This window comes from Leuresthes tenuis, unplaced genomic scaffold, assembly GCF_036924035.1.
Source record: "Leuresthes tenuis unplaced genomic scaffold, fLeuTen1.0.hap1 SCAF_20, whole genome shotgun sequence".
In the NCBI taxonomy this organism is placed as follows: Eukaryota; Metazoa; Chordata; class Actinopteri; order Atheriniformes; family Atherinopsidae; genus Leuresthes; species Leuresthes tenuis.
In genome coordinates, this window is record NW_027325374.1 from 15,395,413 (window position 1) to 15,415,293 (window position 19,881).

Consider the following 19,881-nt stretch of genomic DNA (forward strand, 5'->3'; position numbering starts at 1 on the left):
TTAATCTTACCCAAGCCTCAAAAGCTTGGGTAAGTTGTATTTTTTCTTTTGGCTTGTCCAACTGTGTGTTGCAACCTGGGGTTTGCTTGCATTAGTTTAAAAATACGACAAAGTTGCATAATCACAGATCGACTGGCGATATCTCTGACTATAATCTCACATTGAAGGCTCAGAGTATTCTTTTGCAACACCTTAAAGAGTTCCCATGGCAGCCTGAGTGCAAATGCAAATGGGAGCTTTGTGCATATCAGGGAAGCATCTAAAACATTAAAAATGCAACATTACAAAGGGTCCACTCCTCTTGCAGCCTTGCTTTAACTCAGTCGAGCAGGGAGCACATCTGGAGAGTGTAGGACGTCTACTTTTCAGGACCTGCCTCCATAAAAGGAAAGGGGCGGAGCCAGCGCTGGTTGGATTTCACAGCCAGAGAACGTGATTGCAATGGTTGCCTTTGCGAAAGCTCTGCAAAAACTTGCCTGCTCTCTGAACGCGTCTCGCTGCCACTTCTAGGGTTTCCTCGGCGGGTAATTTCCCCCAGCACCCGTGAGAGCCACTGTATGGAGAACTGAGAGCGGGCAGAAAACTTTGAAAAGACCAGCGTCGTGGAGAAATACAGTTGCCCGACTGAACTTCCACCAGCAGTCCGAGAGAAGCGGGAGGAGGAGTCAACAGGTCCCAGGTATTACCATACACTTGTCATTGACAGCTTGTCAACATTTGACAGCATGTCTCAGGTTCTGTAGAGGGTGAGCCCGGTGCTTTATTAAATAGTTGCCGTTTCACCTGGAAGGTTTTGAATGCGTCTCGCTTGGGAACAGTCATAATGAGCACGGGTGTGACAGGTCTTTTTTTCTTTTTTTTTTTACGCTGTTCATTGTCAGAAACACACTCAATAACTAAAGGACGAAACTGCTGACAAGCCGGTAATCCGTGCACTCTTAAACATCCGGCTGCACTCGCTGAAAGAGAGTAGAACTGTGTTCTTTTAGGGGGCTTTGTAGCCCGTGGATTCGCCGTGCGTGTAGCTGTTCGGGCTGCTAGCATCCGAAGCTAGCGCTTCTTGGCTCGTGTGTTGTGAGGACGCCGGGACACACAACTGTATTTTAGCGCTGACAGTTCCCTCGTGTCAATTAGCAGAGCCACCTCACTAACCACCCGGCTGGGCAAGTCAGAAAAGTGCCGATGTGAGGAGTTACAGCCACGTAGTGCGTGTGTCCGGGCGCGTCTGTGCCCTCTCAGAGAGGAGCCACTGTCCTACCTAGTTGTGTACATTTCTAATGTTCGGCCAATGTTCTTTTGTGAAGGAAACTTTCCTCGAGCGCATAACGAATACCGACCATACACCCTCCTCGGTGTGCTGTAAGTGGACGGATTAGCTCGGAGGAGGGTGGTGGTGGTGGTAGCAGCAGCAGCCACCTCTTGCATTCTTTTCATGATCCGACAACTTGAAGACCCGAGACAAACACTATGTCTTCTGTCACACACTCAAATGAAAGGAGACAAAAACGAAGCCTCGAGGTTCTCGGGGCAAATTGGCAGATATCTGCCCCAATTTGTTAACACCCCTGATTATGCCCTGTCAGGATAATGTGGCGATTTGAGGTGTCTGCATCTCCTCTAATTAAATGTCAGGACTGTTACAACATTTGAGTTACATACCCTGCAGCGTGGAAACCTGCAGTGTTATCTTGTAAAGTGTTGTGTCTCGTAAAACCACAGATTACAGTGCTCATTACCCTCCATTTAAAGCTGTAACAAGCACTTTCCACCATAGATGTCTCCTTTTGCTTTGGCACAGTATTTTTATTTTTTATTGTCTTGATACTACGGATTTTATGACTAATCCTAATTTCCCTTTGCTCACTGCAAAGCAGGGAAAAAAAGTGCTGTTTTTTTTTCTTTGTGGAGGGGGGGATGCGTGTAAAGCTGGAGGTAGATGCCCGACCTTTTATCTGACAACCTGTGACATTCAGAGCAAGTCGCATTGGAGAAAGAGTCACTCAGTGGGAAATCTGGTGTGGCTGAGGGTTTTCCCACCCTGTCACCTCCTCTCCGGGTGTGATTCGCAGTTAAATGTTGTGGCCGCGTCATAATTTGAAAGTTTTTGTTGGGCCAAATAAAGGACTCGCCCAGAAAATTGTCCCATAAGATAAAAGATTCTGGCCATAACTTAAACAAGATGTTGTGATCTGCTATAATACCTCGTGTCATGCGGTGCCCATCACCGTACTTTGAAAACACATCTCCTGATAAGCTCTGAGGCTATCTGCAAAGTCTGATGTTGAAACTCTGAAGATAACGTTTTGATCAAGCACAGCGATAAGATTTGGCGAAATGACAGTTTCAGTGCTTCCCTTTTCCAAGCAACAAATTTAAACTGAAATAGCCTATTAAACTGCTTCTTTTCTTTTTATATCTTTCATTTGAACAAGTCTGTTTTCTGCCTTTTTGCAAGACAAAGGTGTTTTTGTCAAATAGCCGCACCAGTAGTCTACGGGAAGTCGGTCCTCGTTTATGTGAATAGTGCCAGTTTAAGGCCTAGCGTGCCACGGTTTCGTTTAGTAGACTGAAACCATCATCAAAGCGGAGGCTGCGGCACACTCGCACTGACACCCTGCCACCCCCTCAACGTGCCCCTCTCTCTCCTTTTCGGATTGTCAGAGTCAAGTGTGAAAAACACTGGAGAGGTTTTCTGTTGTCTCTGTTGTTGTGAGTCATTAGCTCCTGCTCAAGCTCTCTTGAGTTTTAATGCTGACACGTGACAGTTTTACCCCTCACCTGTGGAACAATTGATGAGAAGTGATGAGTTGTTTTTAGATTTGTTCATATTTGGAGATAATCACAAGCAGGGTACGGGGCTATTCAGTCTGCCCTTCCTATTATATAGTCCTTTCATTCATCTGAAGGATATGAGACTACTGTGTCTAGTAACGGTATAATACCAGAATTACCTTTGCTGGCAAAGTGAGTGACCATATTTCATATTTCAGTCTTATTCTTCCGCTTTCTTTATGATGATGCCATCCGTTTGGCTCAGTAGATGTAGTAGGGTTCAGTAAATTTGGCAAGTTAGAAGCGCACAGGAAGTCTTTCAAAAACGAGATATGCCCTCAGCTAAATTTGGAGCTAGTTTTCTCTGAAAAAGTCCTCCGTGTGTCAGGCGGTTTGGTCTGTAGTGGTCTGTTGCCACAGCAGCCTGCCACCCCGTCGTTGACAAGCCAGGCTGACTCAGAAGGCTGTGGCCGTGCGGCACAAACTCATCAGGCGCTGACAGATGAGGCGTGTGCCTCACAATGGCAGCTCACCCCGAAGATGACACCTGGTTCTTACTTAACGATAAACACCTCTACCTAGTCCCACCCACACGCTGTCACATTTTTACTGCTGGCATCTCTGTTTTTTTTTTTTTTTTTGGATTAGGAAGTGCTTAAAGTGAAAACCACACAGCAGAATTGGAGTTTCAGTCACCGTTAATAGAAAAATGTGTGTCTGCGTGAGGGCGGGGGTGTTGTTATAATTTGTTTTGATTTTCACGCGCTGCTTTGATTTTGAGGAATAGCCAGCAAGAGGCATGTTTAAACGAGAAACGGTTACTTTTACACATGGAACCCGGTGGAACCACGTAGTGTAGTTTTACACTAATAAAACCAGCCTTGACCCAAATCAAAGAGGCCCAGAGCCTGCCAGAATAAGTAGAAATAAATTGGGATATTACAGTGGTTTTGCTGTGGTGCCCAGTGACGTAGTCTTTGCCTTAGGGACAGGGGCGAGTGTGGGAAAAGTGGGAGAGAAAAGGGGTGGGAGCCGATATCAGGGGAGTGTAGCCAAAGCCGAGTGGGATTTTTTTTTTAAATTTATTTTTTATTTTCAAAGGGGGTGTGGAGCTGCTGTGATGTAGAAATGTGGGAGCTCCACTCAACGTTGGCCAGGAGCAGTTAGACAAGCCCGCTTTGGCATACTGATTCCCTCTCTGTTGCTTTCCACATGCCAAACTGGCGCTGCGCTGCCCGACATGTGAGGGTTAACTTTGTCTCCCTTTCATAGCGCCTGCGTTTGTTCCTCGTTTTTATGGCTTTGATGGTATTAAATAATCTTTACGTGTCAGAGTGTACGGCTCCCAGTGTTTGCGTAAGTGGAGTGGGAGAGCAATTAGGTCAGAGTGGTAGAAAACTTGGTTTCATCACAGCCTTAAAGCGGCAGGGTACCTCATTTCAACTTGCTCCTCACATGTTGGGAGTGAGGTTTTCAAAGAGGTCTAAGGGCAATGGGGTTATCAAAGCACTCAGAGAAAGGAATTTTTGCCTTTCTATTGTACACTCCCATAATAAAATGTCCCAGAATGGATCATTGGTTGGGATATTTTAGGTTCTTCACTATGTTAATTTGCCTGAAGAATCAGGCCACATTTGTCTTCTTTTTTCCTAATGAGGCTGAGCTAAAGACCCAAATAAACCATTATCCTGGTTATTGATCTGGAGTGTGTTTAAGGCTACAGATCGTTTTGGACCTTGAAATCATTATCATATCTGCGCAGTTTGTCCTGTTGCCTCAGTTTTAGAAAACTGATCTTTAAATATACCACAGAGCGATAATGAACTGAATGTGTGTGTTGTTTTTTTTTTTCTTTTTGTTACATTTGACATGATCTCACATGATCTGTGTTGATAGGTTTCCCACAGCTTGCTGTCCCATGTTTGAGGTTGCAGTCCCAACTATTTTGCATGCAAATGTTCTGGCCCATGTCAGTTTCTCACTGCCTGAGTTGTCACACAATTTCATACTATTTTCCACATGTTTTGTACCTTGGCTTTTTACGAAAGTGTCTCTGCCCAGTCCGACAGTCCCCTGGCGTGACGGCTGACATTTCCAGTGAAAGAGCCCTATTGTTGGTTCTTAATCCCCCTCCACCCTCCTCTCCATAAAACAATGGTATCAATTGCTTCCACTGAGTACATCCACAGCTCTGAGAGAGAGACAGGCTGGCTGGGCCTGTTGGCTAGCCTGCCAGCCGTCCTGCTAGACAGCCGGGACGACTTCTTCATCTTCAGTGGTAGCTCTGTTCTCGAGCCCACAGATTCCTCTGCAAACATCTGCTCCGATATGATCACTGTAGCTTAAAGAGCACCTCTTGATTGTGGCTGCACTGCCACCTCGTAAATGCACAAATAACGTGTCGTGTATATATTTATTTTCCTGGAGAGCCAGTGACACACCCCTACCCCCACCTTCTTAATGAATGATCTTTATTTCATTTTCCGGTGACACTGCCATTAACTTTGACAGATGATGTGTTCTTTCACCGAAACACTGATCCTGCGCACACTGTCACTGGAAATTGGATTTGTACACCCACCCCTTTTGCTCCTTTTCCTTTCTCGGTTTCTCCTTTTTCTCTTCATCCTCCTCATTCTTGTTGCTCCTGCTCAGTCTGCACCGAGGGACATGCTGTTAATATTCCTTTTAGAGCCGCACTCTACCGCCGAGCTGACAAGTTAACCCTCTGCTGCCATGAGTCAGACAGTGAGCAAATAGCAGGTGTCACTTACACAAATGTCTGACAAGCCAATCTGTCCTTAAGCACTCCTTGATAACACGAGTACTTATCTGAGCCAAGTGTGTGTCTTCACTAAGTTATTGGGACTGAAACATGTGAGTCTGCTTAGCAACGGCCAGGTTCAATTTCAAATCATCACACTAACGAAAGCATCTTAGCCCTGATTTCAGTGGAACAAATCCTCTGTTTTGTCCCTCCTGTGTGGGCGTACGTGGCATTTGACACTGTATTAGCCAGCTGCTCTGATTGCAGCTGCTTGGGCATTAGCTCAAGTTGCTGGGTTCACATTTATCAGTGTGAAGAGAGCACCACAGTGGAGATAAAGCAACTGAACCAAGATGATAGCGCCCTTGATCCTGCTAGCACAAGCAACCGGCTCCCTGGAAGTGGCTCAGCACAGAGCATCTTTATCCTACAGCTCTGCTGCCTTGGCTTGTGCCAACCAAGTCAGCATAGCTTGTGAGCTGCAGCTGCTTATTCTGCCTCCACGGGCTGTCATCGCAGTGCAGCCCGTCACCCTGAAGAGCCATCGCACCAAATCATTGTCGTGTTGAAACACTATAGCGCAGAGCCTGCTATTTGACTGGATTTCTATGTTTGCAGCTGGAGAAGTGGACACGAAGTTGGACTTGCTCAAAAAGAGGGAAGGAAGAAATGAATACACCGGTGTAGTAATTAATCCTCAGAGTTTTGTACATGTAAAAGCTATTTTATCCATATATAAACTGCGTGTACAGAGCATGCGAGGAAGGTATGTGAGAAATGCACCCTGCCCAGAAAACTCAGCCTCAGCCTTGCAGATATTTGTTTGGCGAGGCAGCATAAACTGCGGTCGTAAACGATCTGCATTCTCTCAGCGAGACTGTGGAACACTATCAATAACGACAAATTTTTTGATTGGTTCCGTACTTAATTTTGTGTCAGCATAATTTCCATTTTTCTTAGCTTTTTTTGTGTTGCAGTAATAATTCTGTAATATGGCGCCACAGACGGCATATGGCTGCCATTCATGATCAACAGCCTCGGTAAAGGGGTGACTGGAATATGCAAATGCCTGCATGCTAATGGAGTAGTAATGTAATGAAGTACGTTGTATATGGCCAATAATGAGCTCTGGTTATTGAGCGTTGATGGCTTCTTCTCAGCCAACCATTGTTGTTTCACAAGCTGCAGTTTTCTTGTTTGTTCTTTTTGGCACACATATACACATCATCACCCGCAACGCATCTGTACATAAAAAGGCGCTGGCACACTCGCACAGACGTGGATACATGAACATTGCATTCTCTTTTGATTCATTACAATGGGTGAAAAGCATATTGATAAATACCTGAAGTGCTTGCCCATTGAAATGGTGAAACTAAATTGGGCAGAACTGAGACAGATGCGGCGCAGTAAATTAAACAAGCGATCTTCTCTGCTGGGTGACAGCACAATGGTGATTAGGGTTTCATGTGAGCTGCCCTGCATTATTTATAGCTGTGCTGTGGGCCGCCTGCAGTTGAATGGACCCACAGTCCATTGACTGGGCATATTATTGGATGCCGACTTGTAGTGCGAAGGGGGTTAAAAATGGCTTTATTTCCTCTCGAGGAGGTCCATTTTCATCTAAATGAAGGTGGAAAGCCCAAGCGTGTTGTTTCCAGGCCCTGCATGTGCGAAATGTGTTGACTGTGTTCCAGGAGATTTCTCTGCACCATTTTGTGCTGTGTTTAAGGTGATTTCTGCCGAACCCCTCATTTATACACCTCAGCAATCTGCCTACTCAACTTATTACTAATGGCCAAGTCGTACATAGGCTGGCCCTCCTATACTTATCATTCCAGATGTCATTTACAGCTGAGTATCCAACTAAATGTTAACATTTTCTATATACCATAATACAGTCACTGTTTTTCTAGAAGTGGGACACCATGAAATAAAAAAAAAAAGCAGATTGCAATGATTTTCAATGATTTTCAAATCTCAAAAAACAGTATTTTCCTGAGCAATAGAATGTGGAAAACATGTTGAAATTGAGATATTTTAGAATTTTGAGAAAAAAACCTCAGCTCACCTTGTGCATGTATTATGATTTATTACAATTGATTGAATTGGATTCTAATTGGCTCGAATTGAACTGTGTATTTGAAGTGCCTTGAGATGACATTTGTTGCTATTAGCGCTACATGAATAGAACTGAGTTGAATGTAAATGTGTTGGTAGTGTAGTTAATTATTACCAAGTTAATTATTTATCAAGTTGAGTTCTCAGTGGTAGGAAATGGAACAGAAGGTAAACTAAAAGACAAAACCCAAAACATCTGTAAAGATAGTCAATCTCCTGTAGCCCTTACACTTGTCAAATCACCTAACCCTTGTGTGTTGAGGTATGCTTTCCAGTGAATAGAGTAGATTATGAATAACAAATAAATGGAGAGGATCACAAAGAGATAGAGCTTTACTTAATCCATAGAAAAAATGCACTGTTGGCCTCAATCCCCAATTTACACATCCCCCAGGGATGTACCTACACGGGTTTAAGCCTCCTACAACCGCAAACTATAGTCCTAAGGCCTGTTCAAGGTAAGTCAGTCGTACGTTTGTTGTGTTGTGCCTTGCTGCTCATTGTGTAAGATATAGAGATTTTTATGGTTTTATGGGAGGTTTGCTTTTGTACCTTTGAGCCTGCGGCGGAGGTAGTCGCAGAGCCGAATGTACGTCCGTGTCAAAGGGAGAGTCAGCCGGGTGGAATATGCCATACTGCCGTTGTTTTATCATGAGGGAATAAAGGCGAGCCAAGGCAGCTAAATAAGGCGCTGCGTTATAGTGTGATTTCTGGATGAAAAGGGCTGCGGAACTGCGAAAGAACTCAAGGACACTTCTTGTGTCAACAGAGAACACGCGAAAGAACTCTTTACATTGTTCAACGTCAAGAGCATAGATGTTAAAGAAATCTTTTCTCTTTGAAGGCATATAGAAAAGCATTTCCTTATGGCCTCAACGATCAGATTGTGTTTACATGAACAAGACCAAATAGTTGCATCGCACTTAGTTTTGCCATATCTAGGGCCATAACATTGCATGTGATTGTTCACTGGCAAACCCTACTGGGACATTTAGATAGAAAGTTAAACTTTCATAAATTGAGGATGGCTTCACCGGCTCTCCTTCCGTCTCCTCTGGTAAGCCGCTCACTATCTGACCGTCAGTGACGGCGCAGAAGTGACTGCTGCTGTTCAGGTGTGAATGTGGACGGCTGTGGTGGGAGCTACAACAGGAGAAATGATGAGAGAACTATGTGCAGAGCATTTGGAGTTCTGCCCATTGTCACACCCATGCACTGGTAAATAGGATGCCTCTGTGCCTTTTGACTTCGCTCTCTCTGCCAACAGTAATAGGTTTCCTGCAGTAAATGATTATGTTTCGCTCAATGTTTGGTAGTTTAATCAACTGGATTACAGTGGTGATGACTGAACATACATAATATTGTCTTGTTCCAGCTGTGTTTTTGCAGGTCATCTGTTCATGCACCGAGAAAGTGAAAGCAGGTGTCATCCTGCGGAAGGGGGAGTGTAATCGTGATGCACATACACATTTTAAAGATCTGTTGTTGTGATGAGTATTTTAATAGTTGTAAATCAAATGTAACAGTAACTGTTTCTGTTTGCCTTTCCATAGACTTGATGAGGTCTTTATTGCATCATATTTTCAGATTATGAAGCAATAAATTCTTTACGGATTCCCGCCTTCACTATTTACATCGTGCAACATCTGATACCCTGTTACGGTTTTTCCACTACTGTGACGATTGACTTTTTCCACAAACTAACAGAAACTGGATGATGCTAACACATCCTTGTCAAATGTGTGGTTTTATTCATTTGACCCAGTGGAATGCTTCAGATCTTTAACAGCCTTTGTTGAAGTTTGTGTAAGCCGTTCGAAGTTGTTGTTGATTTGTTTTTCTGCGCGTTGGAGGTGTGGGATACGGGTTGCCATCTGTAGTGTGCGTTTGGTTTGTGGAGTTCCCATTGTAGACCATCTGCCCATGCACAAGTTATAAAATGGTTAACAAAAAGGCTTTGTTTTATTTGTGAAATTAACTGTCATCTACACTTGATGGATACGTGTTACATGAGTATGTCGTAATTGTCTTTATGCACAACAGTGTGTTTCATCTCAGCTGGCCTCTGGCCCAGGATACCCACTCATAGTGTCTCCCACTTGTCCAGTGCGCCAAAACAATACTAAGCTGGCCGTGCTCCTTCAAAGAGCTACTGTCGGACAGTTCACTATGTAAGTGTTTTTTTTTTTCTGGTCTTCAGATGCTGCTTTGTCCTATCCACAATGTGACAGTGTGGCTGAGCTACAGCTCTGCAGATTCCCAGCGTTCAGATACCTTGTGTGGCTGCCATCAGAGCCTGGATAAACCTTCTTGCTCAATCGCAACTCTTTCATCTCCCAGCCATTGTTGCCGGCTCAAATTAAAGTTATTTTTGATCTTCCCATCCGAAGCGTTGAATCCAGTCATTTTTATTGGCATTGGCAGATATTCAAAAATCGGATTTGATCCAATATGTGCCCATTAAATGATCAGAATGATGTAATGTTTCGCTGCTGCTACTGTGTGCCAACATGACATGTTTTTCCACTTAAGCATTCCACTACTTGTCTCTGTCATAAACACGGAGCATCTGTGTGTTTCTTTGGACCCGGACAGCAAAATGTGGCTGAATTTCTTCAGAGAGAAGCTGCCTTTCTCATTTAGCAGCTTGCGTAGGTATGATAAATGTTACTTGTCACCTACTGACCCCAAAAGGTCGAGCTTTAGCCCCGTCAACCATCACACACCTCCTCCCCTCTGACTCCATACCCTGTGGATAGCCTTTGCTCTGCTCAGGGAATATTTTTTTTCTCTCTAGCTTTGCTTGACCACAGACAGATACCAGGCAGCACAGCTATGTTCTTTCCTTGTTTGCAGTTGATTGTGAGATGTTTTCCTCTTCCAGACTTATCTTTCCAGATATTTTTTGGCCTCATTCACAATTACGATTAGATACAGTTAGCCCAAGCTGATATTCTCTCCTTCCTATGTTCTCAGCCGCCTATATCAATGCCAGGTTTAAGCCAGGAGCTTACGGAGGAGAAGAGTAAATAGAAGCAAGTGTGAGATTATCTCCTGGAAAAAAAAACAAATTTAGTAACATTTTTAAGGAGTAGGGGCTTTAATGCACACACGCTTTGCACATGCACGTGTGACAGGGTCTCTGTTCATTTTGTTTTCCACTGGCAGTGTAAGGAATCAAAGAGGAGCTTTTGTTCTTTTGAAAATCCACCTGATACTGTTGGTAGCTGGCTCCTTGCCTGAGCTGGCTGGATTTAACAGGCAAAAAAAAAAGAAAAAGAAAAAACACTCCAGAAAAAAAACCACTCCAGTCTCCCGTGCCCACCCTAGTGCTACACACTTTACACATCCAGCACAGTGGCCCAGATTTTTCCACAACCCTTAGAGAAACGCCTTTTGTGTTTGGAGCCTTTAGAGTACATGGCAAATGTCATTTTCAAGGGAAAGCCCTTCAGAGTTGATGAGGGCAGCTCAGGTAGCAACAATGGAAGCAACGTTAGAATGACACTAGCGGGATGCCAAGTTTTTTGGGTTCACAGATAGGCCCTTACTTCCCCCTTAAATGGTCCACATGAGACTGATTGAGCCATTTCGTACTGCTAAGCTGCGTGAAGAGTGCTACTTTTATAATGAAAGAATACTGCTAAATCAGGGCTTGACAAATCTACTTTCTCCATGTCCCCACACTGAGGGTTGGAGGATTAGCCTCTAATTTTAGTGCCACTTATCTCTTCAGCTGCTTTTAAGAATTAGTTCCAAATAACAAAGAAAAAAGTGTGAAAAATGTGAAGGGGTTTTCGAGAAGTTGGATGGGCGGGTGGCGAGAGTTTTCCATTGTCAAGGAAGCATGGCTGTGAAGAAGAGATTGTCGAGTTGTTTCACACAAGAGTTAAAATTTACATACAGATCTCCAGGGGGAAAAAATGCTGGTGGTTGGCGAGAGGGCAGCCGTTAAACAGAAATCTTTGAGGCATTTTTTTCAGTCACCATTACTCCTTCCGCACAGAGTCTAAAGTGGCTTCATGAGATCACTGAGCCTGATGGAGTTTTGAGACAACCCCAACCATGAAAAATGTATCAAAACTCCCTCTCTTCTCTCCCTCAATCAGTTTTCCAGTGCAGAAGCTCAGATCCTGTGTAAGTGCAGGTGCCACTTTGTGTGCGTTGTTTTGTTTTTCAGTTGTCTAGCATCTAGTTGTTTCAGTGCAGTGAGTTCAACTGGCAAAAAAACAAAATCACACTTTTGTAATAATGTCACAGCGACCCCGGTAATTTGGACCTTTCCATCTCATGCGTATTTGCCGCCTGTGACACGTCATCAATACGGAACAACTATCAATACCCTGCTGGAGGCAGGTGCATTTAAAACAATGGAGGAGGCAGCGTTGGTGTGCATTCAGCACTTTTGAATAGCCGTCAGTGTATTGATTCTCCCTCAAGGCCGGCATCAATACTTCTCTGCCTGCTCTTTTCTGTTTGTGATGGCGGAGGGCAAATGCGTGTTTAAAAAAAACTTGCTGCTCGATTGAGTTGGGAGGGGTAGACCCATTAAAGATAGACCCTCTATGGTAGTTTCTACTCAGATATGCATTTCTTGGATGGGAGCCTTTGATGGTGAGGATGGTGTTTGGGTGTGATTATGTAATTCATCAGGGTTTTACTATAAAAGGTAGAGGGCGGGATGTGTTTAGGAGCTAGAAGTTAATAGCAGTGCAACTGATGATCATCATCTAGCAACTGCCCGGGGGCAAGAATGTTTTGTATGCTGATGTGTCCGACAGGTGGCTAGGAGACGCTAATTGATTAATGATCAGGGTGATGTATGAGCCCCCTCAGCCAACCTAAACATAAAGGCTCAGAGCGCCAGTGTCGCCCTAAATCATTTCCTACCAGGCCAGTAAACCCAAAACGGTTCCCTCGTTAGCATTTGAAAGGCAAATCGCGAGGACTGTGGCTTTCAAGCCCTTTGTAGACCGCCTATTGTCAACATCCTGAGTCCGAATTAACAGGCTAGCATTTTATGTCACATGAATAATGACAACAAAGATGGTTTTATCATAAGGGTCACTCAGCACTAATGAATGATGAACAGATCTCCGCAGTCTAAGCCTCTTATGCTATTTGGATTTTGTTCAGCTCATGTGTGGCTTTTGGCAGGAGCAACGCTGAGATGTAATCAGCTGTTATTTTACTACAGAACATAAAAAATTGTTAGAAAACCCCAAGTTGATTGAATGCGTTTCCACCACATACAATTACTGTTGCAGTTATTATACTGCAGTTGTCTCTCACTGGGGATCAGGTAATTTACATTTAATTTATGTATATCAGTTTTTCTTTCTACATTTTGGAGCAGTGTCAAAGTGTTGCTGAATAATGGAACTCACCTGGAATTCACCTGTCCCCTGGTGATCGTATTTTGCATTTGGCGCTCTATATAGCGCTGCCACAGTACATTATTCTTTCTCGATCTTTCACTAACTTCCTGTGTTTCTCTGTCTCTGAATCTCCATCTGACTCTCTGGTTATTTACCATTCCACAGGGGGCCTCGCGTGACCCTCCTCATTGTTTTCCTTTGGATGACTTTGAAGAACAATGGCAGTCTGGAACCTTGGCCGGCACCCAGCATGTGTGAATCTGCATCTTTCCACTGGGAGTTCTGTCCTCCAGTGTCATGAGAGGTTATGTGATCTGTGTGTCACTGAAGGGGCTTTCCACCGCTGAGAGTCAGAGCCTTAAGAAGAGTTTATCTTTTCTTAATGCGTGTGTGCGTGCATGCAACAGATGGAATTTTATACAACCAAGCGAGTTAAAACAACACATTGTGTCTGTTTAAATATGAGCTCATGACTCTCCCTGCAGGGCTGCCATTCCTAAGTAAGCACTTCTTTGCAGACTGCTGGTTATACCCAAAATCAGATTTTTATATATTTTAGTCTGTGGAGAGGTGATGGTGCCACTCTGATTAAGTTTATCCCTGAGCTGATGAATGATTTTACTTGAGAGTTGGTTTGCTTCCCTTAAAACCTTTTAAACTATCAACAGTAGAGCAACTCAAAGTCCCAGATGCTGATATTCGGCTGTGCATTGAGGCACGGGGTGACCATACGGTATTATTTTTAGGCTCTCCAGTGGAGAGACCGAGTTCCTGAGCCATCAAGGCCTCCATCTATGTGGAGCAAAGTGGTTTCCACTTAAAAATAAGGCAGACTTGTCTGGCATGGGTCCAACAGCAAGAGCTCTATCTTTTTGTTTGTGTATGTATGTTAAAGTTGAATGTCAGCAGTAAGCTGCTCTCACCCACAGGCAAAAACATAGACATGACTACCTGAGGCTACTCCTGTCCGCTCACATAAGAATATTCTCCAGGCTTGGACACACGTGCATATAAATGCACACACAAGGATTTAAGCTGCTCTTGATCAAGGGGACTAGTAAAACGCACCATTCAAATGCCATTCTGACTCACAAGCAGGAAGAAAGGGTGCGTAATAAAACAGGAAGTGCCAAGTCAAGGCCTGTGTGCAAATTACCTGACTGGCTTATTGTTTGGTGGGATAGATAATGAAAGGATAAACGCACTCAAAGAGCCGATGTCTTCCACATGAAAGTGCTTTCTGTTGGGGTTATAAATGGTATTTCATTACCAAGACCATAAATTAGGCATTTAGCTTGCAACTAAATGCTATGTCTATTATCAGTTTGACTTTGAGCCTTCACACGCAAAGCTCATGCCAAGTCTACGTATTTCACTTCGGCTGTAGGCAAGGCTATAGGTATTGCTTTCCGGATGAATGCAGTGTTGTACATGGGAAGGACTTACCACCTCACAATTCAAGGTAATGATAGTTTCAGGGCTAATGTGTGGCATTAGCAGAACAAGTGTGCAGTGTCTGGTTGCATGAGACGGTGCAGTATTTTTGTAATATTCAAGTCTGCACAGAAATCACTACAGTGAGGCTGACTTTGCCTCTTGGTAGTCTATTCTTGTTTTTTTCTAGATGTCAAGTACCCTTTGAAGACTTCTCTTGTGAATTGATGCTAAGTAGAATTTGAATTTAATTTTTTTCTCGCTCCATCCACTTTGCTCTACAGGCTACATAAACGTGCGTAGCATATAGGCCCCTGCATGTGAACGGTACTTTCTAGCACTTGGTGAAAGATCATTTTTGTCTGTTTCGCAAGTTTTTCTTCATCAAATCAGGATTTAGCAACCAGTTGGAATTGTGCGATATGTAAATTAAACCATTTGTGGCACAGAAAAATACACAATTTATCCTAAAACCCTATATTGATGCCTCTTTTGTTTCACTGTCCTCAGGAACTTGTGATAACAAATCAGTGTGAAATTCATTTGCTGCTTGTAAAATGGCACCAAGGCAACTTATGCCTGGAGGAAGGGTATTTTTTTGTAGCAGTGTCTTCTTCCGCCTTGACTTTTCTAAAGAACAACCATCAATGAGGCCATTAGGAAAGCTCTGTCCGGCCACAACTAGCTCTTTTTCTGTAACCGAGTTAAAGAAACGTGGTTTCTCATCGTGACAGTAAAATAAACCCAAATTGAACACAGTCTTAAATGTCATTGGTTGCTCTAGATGCCTGGCTTTGGAAAACCTTGCTCTGTTCCACAAGTCTACAAACCGAAAGACAGGACAGCTCAATGCTTTTGAGTGCTTTTAACACAAACCAATTTTCTATTCAAACAGGATTGGTTGTGACTATGCAGTTTGGCTTTTCTGTTGAATCAGTGAAATCGAACAAAGTGCCTTTAAGCATGTGCAAGCCACCATGCTGTAAGCAGTTGTCTGTGTGCAGTTGTTTTTGGTTAAAACCATCCGCGTAACACTTTCCAAACTTTCTACAGCACAAAGCTGCCATTTATCAGATGTCCTAAGTTGCCACATGACTCTTTCAATCTGGATCTGCCACTAGATCTGTTGGTAAACATTTCCTATAGTGTAGCAACATGGATAAATTAAAAAAAAAAATTGGCATTATTCCCACACATGCTTCAAGCTCATGTTGCAGGATGACTGTCAGTGGCAGCCATTCATCCTTACAGCGTCGGCCGAGCTGTGCTATGAAGAGATGACACGCCACTTCAGATTTTTCTGTCTTGCCAATGAAGGCGCCTCTGTGTCCCTATTTGTGTATCAGGCTGAGGGGATTTCTAGACCGCCACCTGATTCACATTGCTGTAATTGAGTTGTGCCCATAAGCACTACTGTGCCTGCCTAGGCCCTAGGTAATTCACACACCACAAAAGCACTGTTTCACTCCGCTTTTCACATGATGTTTGAAGCACAAATGCAGCAAGTGAGAAAGTCCAATCTATCGGAAAAGGGTGGGGAGATTACAGAGAGTATGAGTGGGGAAAAAGAGTGTAAGAGTTTTCATGTAGCGACGCAGGTCTGTGCCAGAGAGGCTTGGGAGTCACTGAGTCTGCAGCACGTGGATAAGGACCACAAAGCCGTTGGTTTCAAATATCTTTCTCTCTGTTTCTTTCTCTCTCCTCAGAGGTTAGGAGCTGCAATCGATTCAGTGGGAGATTTTCTTGGCCAAGGACTGAGAGATTGACGTTTTTGGGGTAAGCCCGAATTTGTTGTTGCTTTTGGCCCGGGATAATTGGACTTTCAACACTTGTCTTTTGGTATTGTTCCATCCTCTATCACATGCCACAATTGTACCATAGTCACAAGGCTAAGTGTGTAGCTCATGATTGAATCTGTTGTCATTGTTTTCCTGTGCCATGTCCTCTGGTTTAAAAAGGTCAGTGCTTGTCAGACCTGTGGAATCACTCTCTCACACCCACACAGGGATATGCAGTCTTGTGCTCATATTATCGAGTCTTATCCTGGGTCTGTTGCATCTGAGATGAAGCCTGGCAGCAGAGAGATTCGGTCTGTTATGTTAACGGGACAAAAACTGCTGTTCAACCTTAGAAAACTGTTTTTGTTGTTGTTTTTTTGGGCTCTGATTTCTCTTCCTTGTATCAGCATGTGGCAGCAGAGATACAGCACTGGTCATTATGGGTGCCATCCCTGAAAGCATTAAGGTACACATATTATTAATGTGCATACCTATTCCACTTCTTATTTAGTTTCTATTTGAGTTCATGTGATTTTACTAGAATCTTGATGCAATGAAGACTGACAGCAAGCAGTTGGCAAATTCCCCTCAGCCAGTTGAAGCACCAAGTTTGTTCAGCTGCATGTAGAAACTTGTGTTTTCCTACTCTGTCCTGTCCCCTCATATCTTGTCTTGTCCCATCCTGTTTAGCTTTTAATGTCTCTTTTTGGCACTGTGGAACGGTGATCTCTTCCGTCAGAAGAACATCTGCCCCAATACGAGACTCTAAGCATTAGTAAACCGAGTGGTATGAGTACCTGGATGTATATGCCATCCATAACCCAGAAGAGTACACACTCCCTCCACAAATCACTTGCTTCATTGGATACCGACATCAAACCCACAGAAGATGTTCATGTTTTGTAAGTGGGGATGTCAAGTGGTCTGGCAGACATTCCCCTGCTGGCAACTGTTTGTCAAGATTGGCTGACTGAAAGCAGGCATTTTGGCCTTATCTGCTTACAAATGTGAGATGCTTGGACATTTTTTTTAATTTGTCTTGGCTTCTGTAGACTTAAACTCGTTGCTGTAAGCTAGGAAAGAAAGCTGGGAAAAAATGTCTGTATTAAAGTAGGTCAGTTTTAAATTCAGTTTGGTTTTCCATGTCTATTCTTTTCATTACTCACGTCGTCCGTTCAGGATGGAACGCCGCACTTTTTGGAAATCGTGTAATTATTCCATTTGCTGCTTCATTTCATCGTTGCTGCTTTATTTTGTGAACTGGCACAGGCTACGTGCATTACTCTCCCTCTCTGTGTCTTTCTCTGTCTGAGCGAGCAGGCTTGGGGTTTTCATCTCCACGTAAAATGGTATTTAACCCCCCTCCCGTCATCATTTGGATCCAGTCTCATAAGTGGGTTGGGAGGCAGCCCCAGCAGTTGATGTGGAACACATGCACTTAATGATTCACACGGTGCGGTAGGTCGGTGATGACTGCTGAGCCCGCTGCCTCTTGCTCGGTCTAGAGTGGGACTTCTGTGTTGTTTTTTCTCGATGTTTCACATTTTTCTGACTCTCCTTCACACATGGGAAATTAGTGGAAGTTGAAATGTATTGTTTATGCCCAGCTGTTCCTGTGTAATTTTGCTTTGTTGGTAATTATTATCTATGATCATAGCTGGAAAGACCCGTACACTCTTGATGATTTTAGATTTTCTCATGTTTTAGTGTAATTGCCTTCTTTTTGTGGATGTGTGCCAAGTTCTTTGACACTCCAGTGGCATTTTGTACTCTTTCATTGTCAGACATTCAACTGTGGCATGCTGGAGCTTTTCCACGTTTATCTGCCAGCTGTACACAAACCCCTGAATTTAGAGAGTCACAGTTGAGTAAATGACTTCTGGCTCAGTTTTTATTTTTTTCCTACCGAGCTCATTTATTGTAAGAAATTTGAATAGCAAGACCTTGTGTGGCATTGTACTTCCTCACTATTGGCAAAATAGCAGAAGTGTGCTGCGAGTGCTGATGCTGAATCAGTTTAAGTGCGCACAGTTGCAAAACTGTATAGTTTACCATATTGTGTGTGTAAGTGGGAAGTGTCTGACTGTACAGTGGCTGCCAGCATCTGCGCTGACAGCGCATCAACTGAGATGGTTGGACGGTCATTCAAGCTGGCGTAAACTGCTTCCTCTTTTTGGTTTCACCGTCACCCTAATACCAACCTACATGTTTTCATACACGCATCCATCATTCGTTCTTCCTCTTTTCTGTCTTCCTTTGTCTCACAGTCCATGGTCCCACGTCGCTTTGGGTGTTCTCGTCTGACCCTTCCTTCCTCCAGTCGCACGCATCGCTCCATCTCCCACCGCATACACTTACGGGACATCACACATGCCTGACACCAAGACGAACGGCTCACGTCCCAGACATAACTCTGAATGTCTCTTTGCCTTTTTTCCAGTAACAAATTTTCTGGTGTCCACAGCCGCTGAGAGATTAATAGGCTTATTAACAATGACAAAAAGGATGCTCGTATGCTGTGGCTGACTCAAGACACATTGTATTAATGTGCAAAAGAATGCAGTTAGTAATTCTCTGGCAGCAATTTGACATGTTTTTGATATCATTTAGGGAAATGCCTGCATGTGTGCAGGTGTGTGTGTGTTCGGAGAAGCTCTGCTCTTTGATTTAAATTGAACTCTTCCTACAAGTGCTTGAAATAATGCCCTTGAGTTTACCAGTCCTGTTTACTATGTGTTTAATGTGATGGTGCTCAGTTTTTACAATGCCCATAATCCACCGCATAACAAAGTTCCCCTTGTAAAAGTGTTGCTTTATTGAAACTGCGCCTTTGTGCTGTTTTTTTGTAGTGTGTTTTGAGGAAATTGGTGTTAATCTGCGAAGGATCGTAAATGAAGCTTTCTGTTAGAACTTGCTGTAAGAAAAGTGGTTCCTCTCAAATTTGGCTTTGGAACAACACATTTTGGTCTGAAGTGTATGAGCGCCAAAACTGATGAGGAGACCTCCCTGAATTCAAGTGTGGCTACAAAGCACCACTCGATACCGTATGCAGAAAACCCCAGTCATACGAGGCAAGAGGGTGTAGCTCACAGTACTGAGTAGTCTGCAGTTCCTCTTTGGGGCGCCTCCTGACAGGAACTTGGCAGCAAGGAAACATAAACAAATTCCCTGTGGTGGGCTGGCAGGCGGAGCGGCGCGGTTCCCCCCTTGTTACCATACATGCACAGTGAAGCGCAGCCCTACTCAGGCTAGCCTGCTCAGCTCAGAACCCACAGACTGTGAGAAAAAGATCTTAAAGGGACAGGTGCTGCTGGCCCTCTTTGAAGAAGCCCAGGCCCACTCTTGTGTCTGCAGTCTGTTTTCCTTGTTGCCATCATACTCGCAGAGGCCAACACATTTGCCTTTTCACTGTTACTGTTTTCGACTGACAGTGATGAGTGTTGGTCCTGGTGCACTGACCTCTCTGAGCAATACAAAAACACCATGCGCGCTCTCCTGCGGGAGAGAAACCGATGCCGGGGGTTCCAAAGTGGTTGGCTGTGCTGAGATAGCAAAAAACTGCAGCAATGATGATGTAATTGTGTTTTGGAGAGGTGGAAGGGAGCTGAATTGTTGCAGTGTAAAATGAAAT

At 43.8% G+C, this 19,881-nt stretch overlaps 1 protein-coding gene across 2 annotated transcripts in view; it reads left to right on the top strand.

Annotated features, from left to right (window-relative positions):
* The first annotated feature begins 408 nt into the window (after positions 1–408).
* Positions 409–19,881, top strand: part of raraa (retinoic acid receptor, alpha a) — a 125,290-nt gene continuing 105,817 nt past the window's right edge. Inside the window, exons 1-2 of one of the 2 annotated variants that reach the window (XM_072372951.1) lie at positions 409–679; positions 16,179–16,248. The gene's annotated coding sequence lies outside the window, so the exon portion shown is untranslated. The remainder of the gene's footprint in view (positions 680–16,178; positions 16,249–19,881) is intronic. The other variant, XM_072372953.1, reaches the window with a different exon arrangement.